We start from the raw sequence: 12,834 nt of genomic DNA, 5'->3' as shown, positions 1-12,834 counted from the left end.
GGGAATCATCTGACAAATCCTCTTGCTCAACACCACTCGCCCCGAAGCTGCATGAAAAAAAAAACAAACTCCTTTAATGGCAGGAAATCCTCAGGCCAGTTTGTCACCAGGATTCAGAAAGATTTAAATAACACAGCTACTGACACTAGATTATGACTGGTGGGGGATACAGCCAGAAAAGCTGGTCAGCGAGCGTTTCCGTGGGCTGATAGGTGCTGATCCTATTGCTATCGGGCAAAAGTGGGGCGGATTGCCTTCAGGGTAAAGATTTGGGCTTCTCCAGCAGAATCACTGGATTCTAGCTCAAGCTAAAATTAGCTAGTTAGGTCTTTTTAAGAGTTCTACATGAAAGCAATTTCCTAGGAATTAGGAAAATGTCAAACTCAAGCCCACAGCTCCAAACATTTTATTTCTAAAATGGGCCCCATGAAAACTCCCTAGGTCAGCCCTGTCAGTTCCCAACACCCAGTTTCAGCCTTTAAACTGAACGGAAAGATCCAACCTTAAGTCTCTTTTTTTTAACCCCAATATTTATTTGGGGATCTTCTTTGTGGGTCACTACCAGCTCCTCCAATCCCAAATCTTCACCCTCCCTGTGTCTCAGGCAGGTTTTCTGGCTGGTGCAAGAGGCAGCATAACCTGAGACCCAGAACACTGCCAGGTGCTGTTCAGGTTGTCCCACACCTACACGCTGGTTCCCACTAAATTAAAATGTTCCTTCCTTCCTTCACAGAGTTTTGAGATCTATTGATTAAAACTCCTGTGTGCAAGCCAGGTGTCATGTTGTTTTAAATATTCTCTTGTGTGGAGAAGGGCTGATGGTTTGTTATTAATAGAGCAGGAAGTGGGGATTAAACTTTGCTCTCTAATCACAAACAAAAGCTACAAGAGCTCTGTAGCTTCTGGGTAAACCTAGGAACGAACAACTGTTCCTAAGGAAAGTGAATCCCAGAAGGAGAAACCCAGATTGATGTCTCAATGGGAGCTGAATTAAAACAAGGTCAGGCTTGGCAGCCTGCCTCCTCTTCACCTTGCGAATATTCTCCAAGGGACTGATCTGGAGCACAACTGTTTTGACACAGGGTTTCCTGTTGCAAACGCTCTATGCAGGCTCCATATCAAGCAGCTGGGATATTTTGTTTTGTGTGCCTAAACCACATTTTTAAGTGGTGTAACTTGCCATAGCACCATGAGAGTCTTGCAGATCAACAGAAATCTGTGAGCTTTTATTAGCTGAGGATTCAACCCGGCCTAAAAATCACTCACAGCAAGAAATGTTTCTGAGGCTAGGATGGTAGTTTCACATATGCAGACAAAGCAGGGCATTTTTTCAAAGCCCGGAGTACCCCTGCAATTGCAGAGAAAGCTTTGCAGAGGTAGCTTTTGTGTCTACCGGTTCTCTCCATTAAGCCACATGGAAAAAGTTTTGAGAGTTGTGTCAACAGTGAAACAAAAGCTCTGAATGTTCAGTGGCCCTCTGATTTGCTTTAAACTCCTGGTGCATATTTTGCATTCACTTTCCAGGAATAGCCCAGTGAGATTCTTTCTGGCACAAAAGCTCCAGCAGCTAGGATTGATGTCTTTAGGGTATCAATTACCTTGTTGTGCAGCATCAGAGTACTACGACTGCACGTGGGAGTCCTGTGGGTTAGTGGAGTCCTCCCATAAAACAAATACGATATTACAGCAACAACAGAATATTTATAGATACCTTCTAGCACGATACAGAAGCTTTCTGCTGGCTGGCCTGGTACATCCAGATAGCAAGCTGTTGACTCCACAGCTATACCAGACCCAGACCTGAAAGCACAGCAGTTAGCATGAAGTTGCATTCTAGCTAACAATCTCTTTTTAATTGCAAAAATGCATTTATTTATTTATTTTGCAGTAACACAGCCCTGTTGCTTCCAGTTATGGGGCTGGCTTGCTTGGCATTAACTGAGGATTCACTGCCCCACACTACTGTGTGATGTGGACGTGCCCTTAGAGTTATACAGCTGGGTATTTGTTCTGGAAATGCTCGCATGCTCACCCACTCTGCACAGAAAGAATGCAATGTTATTTTTTTTTTTCTAAGTGGTCATAATTAACAAAGCACAACCCATATAATCACACAGCACTGCTCAACATCATTGGAGAAATACACAGCAAAAGAATTACCTCCCCACTGCTTTTAAATAGCACAAAAAAGTAAATAATCTTACCACAAGTATTCGGCGAGCAAAACAAAGCCTAAATTCAACAGTAATATCATCTCCCTGCCTTTAAAGTTCAAGCAGTGTTTAATAAAAGCTCTGTGGTATGGGCAGCCTTTACAATTGCTGGGCACTTACTGTGCTGTGAATTGGAGATGTGACAGACACAGCGCTCTATAAACATCGAAGCTCACCAGTGCATGCTCAGCCACTGCAACATCACTGGCGGCAGGAGCTATGCCGCTGCGGTGCGTGCCCAGAAATCCAGGTCTGAGAAAGAGCGAGCCCCCCAAAAAATAAACAGGACTCTCTCGTCCAGTTATTTAACAGGGCATGAAAGCAATTAAAGAGATACTGAGGAAACCAGTCATGGAAAAATTAGGTCATACTATTTAAATTCAGTTTGATGGTTACATTCTTTCTTTAGTATGTTTCTCTCCCATGTTGTTTCCCTCCCATTACTGTTGTTTCTAATGATAATAGCCGTGACAGGAGCATCAAGATCTTTCGGCATTCTTCTGGCTACCTACTGCCCTATTTGCCCTCCAATGTTCTGGTAAGTCCAGATGCCCCAATAAAGATATCATCACTGTCTGTAAAGTAAGGAACAAGAAATAAAATGAACCATAAGGAGACGCTAGGTCCATTCTGTGAGTTTTATGACGTACAAAGATTAAAGAAAAAGACATAAAATTAGTACCAACATAACAAAATCAACCAAATATTTCAAACAAACATAGAGCAAAAAAGGAGCCTTGTTACTGCAAACCTGTTCTTCTAATACCAGTGTTTCTGTGTGACAAAGATTTTTCTTCACTTGATTTCAATGGATCAGCTTGTTTAATGTTTTCCCTTAAGTTCCTGCCTCTTGCAAGGCAGATACTTTAACCTCAGTTCTAAGAAGCAGGATAAAGTCACTCAAACATTGCCTAATGCTATAGTTGTGGTTCCCAGATAATTGATGGTTTAAGACCTCCAGCTGACCTTCAGAACCACATTGCCTTGATCAAATTTTCACCTAGTAGTGCCAGGCAGGTGCATGACAATCTATAGTTGTGGTTTTTGTAGCTGACAGCAGTCTACAGTCCCAAAAGTTTGGGAATGACCTAGGCTAGATTAGGTTTTAAAGAAAGGATAACAGCAAATTATTTCTACTGTGCCACTTAGTGCATTATGTAACAAGTGATTACTCTCAGTTGTTTATTTTTACCTTATTTCTTTAACATCTTCCCGACATATTCAACGGAGGCAGTTACGTGCCACTGAAAACTCAGTTTTATGTGACATCCTGTGCCATTTTTGAGTGACAGAAAGGCTGGGGTGGGGGTTATGTGTTATACCAGACTTTAAGGCCATGATTTTCCACTGCCGAAGTGCCAAACTATGTACTTGAGCTGCCACCACTCAGGCATCCAAATTAGCATCTGGAGATTTAATGAAAGAGGGTGGCTGTTCACCAGATGTCCATGGACATGTAATTGATCTAGGCTATAATGGACATCAGGGTAGAATTTGGCAAAATACCAGCTGGGAGACTAGTAGTTAAAGCATGGGGAACAACGCCTGGTATACGGATGTTGCTGTAGATTAAAAACCACCACCACCAACAAAACTATTTAAACTAGAAATAGTAACAGTAACTGAAAAGCGTTGTACTGGTGTAGGCCAAATACTAGAATTTCTGAAGAATCAGGAACCAATCTTGTTAAATATTTTCATGAATGACCCTGGCACAGACTATCAGAGCATGGGAGTAAAGCTTGCTGAGGGTGTAAAGCTGGGAGGTGCCAACTATATGCAGCAGGATTAGAGTGCCCTGTAGGAAGAATGGCATTCCTCTGGGGAACTGAATCACAGCAATAGGATGCAGGAGCAAACGCCCAGGGACTGAGAACAAGAATTTATCCTCTAATCAGTGAGAAGCAACACAGGAAGAGAAAGGCTGTAGCATATTACAGCGGCGTGCATGAGTATCAGTGTCTTGCAGCTCTGAAACAGGGCATGTGATCTGAGGATGTTGAACAAAACAATTACAGCAAAGGCAGAGAGCGTAAGTAGCACTGTGCAGGGGCTGCCTGAGACCATCCCATGAGTGCTGCTCTGATCACCCAGACTCCCAATAGAACAGGTGCAGGCAGAGGAATTACTGAGGGTAGGAAAGCCTGTCGTACCAGAGGAGGCTGAAGCCGTGCTTATATTTTTATATCTCTGACCTCCAAAGATCCTGGAGCAAGCTCTGAGCATGTTTTTATGCCCACAGGGCTAGGACATTACATTACTTAGGGAAATATTATCTCAGATGTGACTGGGTATCAGTGGAAGGGTTGCACAGAGTTCCTATGCCCCCCCTGCAGCCTTCCTCTTCTTGTTCTTGCCCCCAGGCTGTTTCTCTCCATTGTGCCGACAGAAACATTTCTGCAGTCACCTGGGAACTGAGTCAGAAAATTGATCCACCCAAAGAACAATGCTGCAACAACAAAAAGCTCATTTTTCAAGATCAAGCCTCTACACAGTCAATATCTCTGCACTTCTTTGAAATCTGAGATTTACTCCATCAATGGTAACCTGGGAACTTTGGGAAAATTGCATTTTCATTGTACAGACAGGCACCTTTCTCTTCTTGGGCGTGCAGGAAGTATCCCAAGAAGGGACAAAGTCACTTGCTACACACCCTGAGTGGTGAAGAAAATTCCTTAGCAATGGAACACCGTTGAGCAGGAGTCAATGCAGTCAAAAAACTCAAGTGTCCATGAATTCCCAGCAGCCCAGAATTAGAAGCTGTTATCTAGCTATGGGAACAGGAATGTTCTGGAAAAGCCTCCCAGTGGGGGACAAACACTTTAGTTCTAAGATGAGGTTTGACCCTTAGGGACTGTACAAGACAGCTCTGCAACAGTTGGAAGTTTCCTTCATGCCCGACAAGGTCCCTTCCAGTGAGCCACATCCAGAGCCACGTGTTGGGTGCTCTGCCCCAGATCTCTTGGTCACAGAATACAGAAAAATGGATTGTACATTGGATTCTACTTTCTCTACACAGATTTAAAAACTTGGCTGTTTCTCTCCACTCCGTATTTCTGCAATACAGTGCAAATTCCACCCTTAGGGTTCACCAGCATTTTTCACTAAAATGTCACAAGCCAGATTAACTACACAAGGTGCATGGCAGAAGAGAACAAGGCTTGAGAGACTTTTATCTTGGAAGGAAAAAGTCCTAAAGAAAGTTTGAAAAGGGCATATCCTACTCTTTCATGCTAAAGACTGGCATTGAATTCATCCCCACACCATTCTTCAGCTATATTGAACTTTGCCATCCTCAGCAGATTGACTCCAAGGGGTTTAAATACGCAGAAAAGAGGAGCTGGCCACTAAGGTTCAAAAGAAAGTCATAAGGATGACTGATCCTTAATGGAAAAAAAAAATCAACTCAAAATGATAAATAAGGAATAAAACATGGTTTTCTTCTGCACCATCCTAAAGCTGCAGCATGAAGCTGGGATGACGTGGGGCTTTCCTGTAGTGTATGCCTCTCCCAGGAGTATGGCCATGGTCACAAGTGCGTGCTACAAGTGCTGGGGCCCCAGTGAACTCCCACTGTCTGCAAACCTGCAATGACACCTACTGGTAACCAAAGATGTTCCTGCTCGTGGACAACGTGAGCCTCTTTGCTTCCAGACACACGCGAGATTTCTTTTATCCCCTGGCTTTCCATCATCAAGGTTCGCCGCAGTGTTTCTGTACATCCTAGTGCAGGAAGCTGGGCTCTGCTTGGCCTGGTTTATTTGCAAACCACTTATTTACCATTTGTCTCCTGTTCTGAGCTGGAACACATCAGGGTAACTTCCTTGTGGGGGGGCACTGGGACCTCATGACCTCATTCAGGTATGTAAGGACCTTCGTAGATCACTTCCACACTGCCATTTCTGTCATCCTACAGGACAGGAGTTGTCCTCATACCACAGTCCTTGGCACCCAGCACCTAGCTACTCTCGGAAGGCCTTGGAAGGTGACCCTCTGTGGTTGTCTGCGATGACACCTGGATGGTCACTCCTGAACTGGTGAAAAGAAGCAAGCGTCACTTCAGACAAAACAGTCGCACTGCAGACAGCTAGGGAAACCAACCAGATTTAGGGGAAGTCTAGTTTTAGAGCCTGAAAATGAAAAGTTTCAGAGACAGCGGTACTACATTTCTTTCAAAAACCTCTGCTTCTTCACCATAAAATGAAGACTTTGACAAAATATATCAACCAAATCTGTGGACTGACAGTACACTAAGCACAAACCAAAGGAAGGCAGGGAGTCCTTTTCAGCTCAGTGTTAGCATTAGGCTTTTTAACATTGAGATAACACAGAAAGAAAGGGAGGACTCTGGAGGAAGAAACTGCATGCATTCTGAAATCTGGAGGGGTTTTAACATGCATGTCTCAGACTGCTGGAACACCGCAAAATGATTAACCCCTGTACAGGGTTCCATAAATCACAGCAAAAACACAAGCAAAGTAATTAGAGCTGGGAATCCCATGTCAGATTTTCTTACTGAATTTCTTGGATTTGTCCCCAGTTTTAAATCCTCTCCTTTGTCTTTTTCTAAGATATTCCTGGGTAGCACTACAGCCAAGCAGAAATAGTCATAATTCCCTGAATTATTTCTATGAGTGTAACAGTTGGTTGAAATTAGTCACTTGCATTAAAATAAAATCACTGGTGAGAATTGTAAATAGGTAAGGAGCTGGACAGATTATCTGTTGGCATCCCTGAGGAGTACGCAGCTTAATCTCATTAACTTTGGATATCTTCAGAGTAGGCATACATACCTGAGGACTACTTTTCCAGCAACACTCTGCAGGTAGGAGAAATGAGTTACTTGAGTCACTTCATCTCATCCCAGATACCCAAAAACATCTCTGCAAGGGTGAGATGAATTATGCCTCGAGAAGAACCTATTTTTTTTTCTCATATAGAGACACCATATATATCAACCTTATGTAATATATATAGAAACCTTGTATAAAAGATCCTGTAAATAGAATGTAATAGAATTGTAGCAAGTATCTACTCTCTCGCTGAACTCGATGAACTCTCACTCCTTGTGTTGGGGGAGAAACCTTGCAATAGCTTTTTGTTGTGCTTAGCATGAACCTTCACTGCAAAGACATAAGGAGAGGCTTTGTTAATTCATTTTATGGAGGGTTTATCAATTTTGGATTTGATTTTCAACATAATTGTAATAAACCAGCATTTCTTACACAAAACTGAGGTAGGTATTATGTAGTGACACCTTGTGATCACACTATCCCACATATGTTGAGGCTTACCTTGTCACAGCACCAGCACCAGTGCCTGGGAGGGGGTACAAGTACTGGAGCCCAGTTTGGATACATCGCATGTGACATCATTTGACAGTCACCGAGAAAGAAATCCTCTCCAGTGCAGAAAGCCATCATAGGAGGCAGAGCATCATTTGAGCCCTTAATTTGGGCATGAGTAACATTTTTCTCATCCAAATCTTTCTATGGCAAAATAACATGTAGAACACACTATCTTTTTATATGACTCCAGGAAAGCATTTAGCTTCCAAATGGACTAGTTTGTTCATGGTTATAACAGGCAGAGAGCTAATACACTATTTACTTAATTTGGCAAATTTTGAATTCTTCCTTTAATTAGAGCTAAATACAGTCTGTTCTTGCAATTCATTTATTTATACTATTCTGCATCCCCACTGACATAAGCAAAGGAGAACTCTGACTCTCCCATCTCTGCAAACATGTTTTTCCTCCTGCATTTAGAGCACTCGGTATTCCGCAACACTCCGAGGCCAAAGTCTGTGACTTAAGTGAACCAGTGCTTTGGCAGGAGTCACTTCTTGCAAAAATATTTTTGGCCTGGAATGGCAAGGCTTATGCAGCTCTCCGCAGCTCCCTATCGCTAAAATACCCCAAGCTATTATGGAATGAAAAGGAGTCACGGGGCCAAGCCAATGTCCTCCGGATCACTGAAAATCCCAGAAGCTGATCCAATTTAAGAGTCTGTCCTAAGAAAAGATGGGTTTTTTCCCCCCCCCCCCCCCCAAATCACACTATCGTTAAAACTTGCCTAAGCCACATAACACGACAGCATCTTGAAGGGTGAAAGAACAATGCTACCTGTTACCTCACCTGCACGAATTGCCAGAATTCAAATCCTTCATCAGATCTTCGTAGCAACACTGAGTGCAATTGCTCTTTTTCAAAGTATCAAAACCACTCAAGATACACAGCATGAATTGATTAACTGTACAGAAAGACTGGATTAGCAGCTGATGAGCTATTACAATTTAAGCTCCTGCATCCCCGCGCCGTGTAGCACTTGGGCTTAAACTCCCCTCTCTGATTGCCTAGCCGGTGCATGCTTAAAGCACCAACTAATTTGGATTACAGTTTAACGAGGGGCCAGGATGTAGGCTAGTGTTACAGCCAGCTCAGGTGTCTGCACATGCCACTGCTGTCACTTCAGGGACTGTTGGGTAAACAGGAATGAAAACAGAACATGTGAGGGAGCTAGCTGTGCCAGGAGCCGAAAAGATGAAATGGCCAAATGTCACTTCAATAAGAGAGAGATTCTGAAAAGGTTTCCTAGAGATCTAGATATGAATTCCATGTTGTTACTCATGGTGCAAGAGACAAACATCCTTCACACACCACTCTTCAGGACAAACGCTGTCAGAGTGGAGGTGCCTGCGTGAGGGAAAAACTCACTTCACGAAACTACTGCAGAGATGTTTCACCTTGGATCGGTTCCTGAAGCAGGAAAGCAGAGGGGTGCCCAGTCACCATCCCTGTGTGTGACCAGCATAAACCTCGGCACAAAAAACTAACGTGCAAAAGGCCCCTCTTCTGCTCCTTTTACAGTCATTTATTGCTCCATAAAGAAAGAGCAAAACAAAAGACATCTCATCCATGCAGCATCGCAGCAATTGTCGGCCTTCTACTGATGTTAAGTAGCCATAGAAAGTTTTGGAAAATAGAAAATCAAAGGTGTTGGATGCCAATACATAATTAATCTGTTTTCATTTGTTCATTCAAGTTTTATTAATATGACAGAAGAAAAATGAGGGGATCAGAGCTGAGCCAAATGCTTCACACCATAAAGATTCATTTTTTTTTTTTTGGTTTTGTTTTTGTTTTCCTGAAATCTTGCTGGTTTAGAACACACAATAGCAACTAAATGTCTCCATCAGGATTAGGCCATAAGCCACCCACAAGAAACAAGCACCACCGAACATAAACAGTCCCAATTCTTTTTTTCTGTCAGCAAACAAAACACCATCTTCTTGTTTACACAGAACAGTAACCAGCTCTGCAATTAAGCAAGGCAAAAATTCAGCAACTGATTTGCATGATTTTCCATGCAAATGGAGCATTCATCGAGCCAGCAGAAAGGTAGGAGCAGCTGATTCTCTCCAAGGAACAACAGCGGGCAGGTTGAATTGCTTTGCTCACTGATAAATAAAGAGCAACCGCAATAAAAGAGCAACGCAGCACGAAGGGCCAACCGCTTCCTTTGCCCTCCACAGAGTTATTTAGTATGAATTTGGAATTGTTAGTCACCGCCGTGTGTGGGTGCAGGACACGGAGGAAAATAAAGATCACTTTAAGTGAGAGCCTTTCCAAATCCACAAACACATTTATTGAAAAGTTAGCTCCTTACCCAACACTGAAACCACAGCGGAAAAAAAAATAGCTGCTTTGCATGTCACTGACCCGACACCAGCCCTGGGCAAGGCACGGTGATTTAACCTCTTCCTAAACTGCGAGTGCTGAAGGCAGGGATTGTCTTCCCTGTCTCAGGATGCACCGAGCACTATGGTGGTGCTCATCTAGTTGAGAATGATGGTTAAAATGCCAGAAAACTACCACAAATGCAGGGGGAACCTCATCTGACATCAGGACAATGTGGCACTCCACCAGCAGTCAACGAGCAGAGCTGGGAAATGGCAGCTTGGGGGCAAAGCCTCTTGCCTTTGAACACTTCCCAAGGTGATGCATCAGGACTCGGAATATAGCAGAGAGATTTGAGCTACAATCTAAGATCTGAGCACAGCTTTACGGCTGGATCAAGCTGCTGGGCCAGAAATGTTTCGATGGTTTAGAGCCATCTTTTCATAAAGCCTCAGTTCTGTGGGTGTTTGTTCTGTGTTTTAGGTGGAATGGGACCAATTAAAGCTGATGACACACAGCTAGGTGTGGGGGATCTGCACTAAGGGAGTATTACTATTGTAAAGCTATTGTAAGGGGGCATTGCAGAAAAATGCTTTTTCACCCCATACAAAAAAATCCAACATTGAGTAAATCAATGTTGATGCCCCTTCTCTAAAATAAAGCAGCAGTTCTCTGCAAGAAGATACTCACATACCCCCAAACCGTAGGGTTAAGAAAATTTCAGTTCCACTTGATGAGCTCACGTAACCTTCGCTTTTCTCTCTGTTATTTACAGGGGATGGGCAGAATTCTTGCAGTTGTGCTTTTTGACAACCTTCATATATTTAGTCAGAAATCTTTGTTTCTGGAATCTTTCTGGGTTGTCATGGAAATTATCACCATGTCCCTAAGACTAGGATAACAATTTTATGACAAATTACAGGAGATAGGGAAGGAGAGTATTTTGGCATAAGACAATACTTACAAGGGGAAAAAAAAAATATCACACAACATTTTTGCACCCTTAAAAGGCATCCAATTAAAGATTTTATTCTCTAATCTCTGCCCATTCTTTACAGCTTAAAAGAAGAAAATCTAGCAATCTGCAAACGATATTTTTTCTTGCAGGACTCAATGCAGAGCAGCTCATGCAATCTCGGGGAGGTTGGCCAGGCCACCTCAGGCTGCTCCCAACCCACCAAAATCTGAGAACAAGGCCTACAAGAACATGAAGAGCTTGTTAATATTTCTGATGATTTAAAACCTGAATCTTGCTACACCGCTCATAGGCACCTTATACAATTAGCAGCGCTTTAAACCATTATTAAATCGTACCTAATAGCAAAGCATCTGAATAGTAGCCAACACAGATTTTTAACAAGAGGGGCAACTCTTATTACATGAAGAAAGAGAAATGGAAGCTCATTTTAGTAGAAGAAAGAAAGATGCTTTTCCTCCTGTTGCTATACCGCTTTGCAGAGGTGCCTGGCAAGCAAAGAAGAAAGATCTAGAGCAGAGACCTGTTGCTCCAGGCTGTGTTCTAGGCCGTGCATTTGGCTCTTTAGAGCTAGTAGGGCAGCACACAAGAGGTTTCATTAAAGGAGCATTTTCTCAAGGGGGGTGATTCCCCTTCAGCGAAGGACCCATGTTCACACGCAGCCTCCAAAGCAGGGGGCCTTGGCCAGTCATGAAACTTTGCTGGGTAAACAGAGCATTTCTGCTGAGAATGGCTTTCAGGAGGGTCATTTTGAGTTGCCACATCCCAGTCTAAAGATGGTTTCTGCTACTCCAAATATCAGGCAGACCCCAGGAGCAAGCTCAAAGTCAGCTTTGTCTTCATCGAGCCTGTCAGATAGGAGAACCAAAAAGCTGATCCCAGCAAGATTAAAACCCAGACACTAAACAATCTACTTCTAAATCTTCAACCCTGACACCTTCTGTGGTTACCGGGACTCACTGACAAGAATACTAAAGAATGGAAAAATTCTACTATTTTCCATTTAGGGCATGACTAATTGACCTACGAACAAAAATGACAGGTCTGCAGCTGTCTGGAAAACAACACACCCAAGATGATTTATGTGAGCAGAACTGATATTTCTGATACATTTGAAGTGAAAAGCAAGAAGGCAAAATTAAACTTACATATCAGCCAGATTTTTTTTTCCGTCAGCTTCTTTTTGTTCCAGAGACATTGGGGATTATTTTGGTTTTCAGACTAAATATATATATGCTTTTTTGTTGTTTGTTTGTTTTTTGTTTGTTTGTTTTTTAATTATTTTTCAGACAGCATAACACAGCAGTACTTGGAATCAAAATAAAGGGATTTCAACCTGTTGCTGGTTGCATATAAGAAGCCTTATCATCTGGCTCCAAAACCTGTGATTATACAGACTTTAACACCAGAGCTGTGCACTACTGGATCATCCAGAAGAACAAACTTGACTAAGATCACACATTGCATATTTCTGCCTGCCTAGCCAGAGTTAAAGGCAGTGATGAATCTTTTTTTACACTGCTTTTTTATGCCAGTTTCAAAATAACAGATATCTTCTGTAATGTGCAGTGGAACAGAAAGATGATATATAACAAGTGTTCAAATTCCATACCAAATTCAATTTCTCAATTTCTTTTAAAAAAATCAGGAACAGCAGGATAACCAGAGCGCTCGTTTGCGGTATGTGTCTGAGCTGTTTTCACTTGAGTTCCTAGAAAATGTATAAACAGACTCAATGAATGAGATCCTTGATAAATAAGGCTCTTAATAATGATTTTGTTTGTTTGTTTTTACTAATATTGATATCCCAAATGATAACTACTTCAAGAATTTGGAGTTTCAGAGTTTGATTTTCCTTGCTGCTTTTCAATTAGGAAAAGTACTTCTTTCCTAAACAGAAAGATTTTCCATATTAAAAAGGATTCGGTAGTGTGAGGTGGCCCTAAAACAAAACACAAAAAATCCC

General features: G+C 42.4%; 1 long non-coding RNA gene across 1 annotated transcript in view; it reads right to left on the bottom strand.

Moving 5' to 3' along the window:
* LOC118167259 overlaps positions 1-12,834 on the bottom strand; it is a 20,679-nt gene extending 7,845 nt beyond the window's left edge. Inside the window, exon 1 of the long non-coding RNA XR_004751060.1 lies at positions 12,823-12,834. This is a non-coding gene — a long non-coding RNA (uncharacterized LOC118167259). The remainder of the gene's footprint in view (positions 1-12,822) is intronic.

This window comes from Oxyura jamaicensis, chromosome 4 (genome assembly GCF_011077185.1).
Source record: "Oxyura jamaicensis isolate SHBP4307 breed ruddy duck chromosome 4, BPBGC_Ojam_1.0, whole genome shotgun sequence".
In the NCBI taxonomy this organism is placed as follows: Eukaryota; Metazoa; Chordata; class Aves; order Anseriformes; family Anatidae; genus Oxyura; species Oxyura jamaicensis.
The sequence above is the reverse complement of the archived record's forward strand: the minus strand, read 5'-3'. Positions and strand labels throughout refer to the sequence as shown.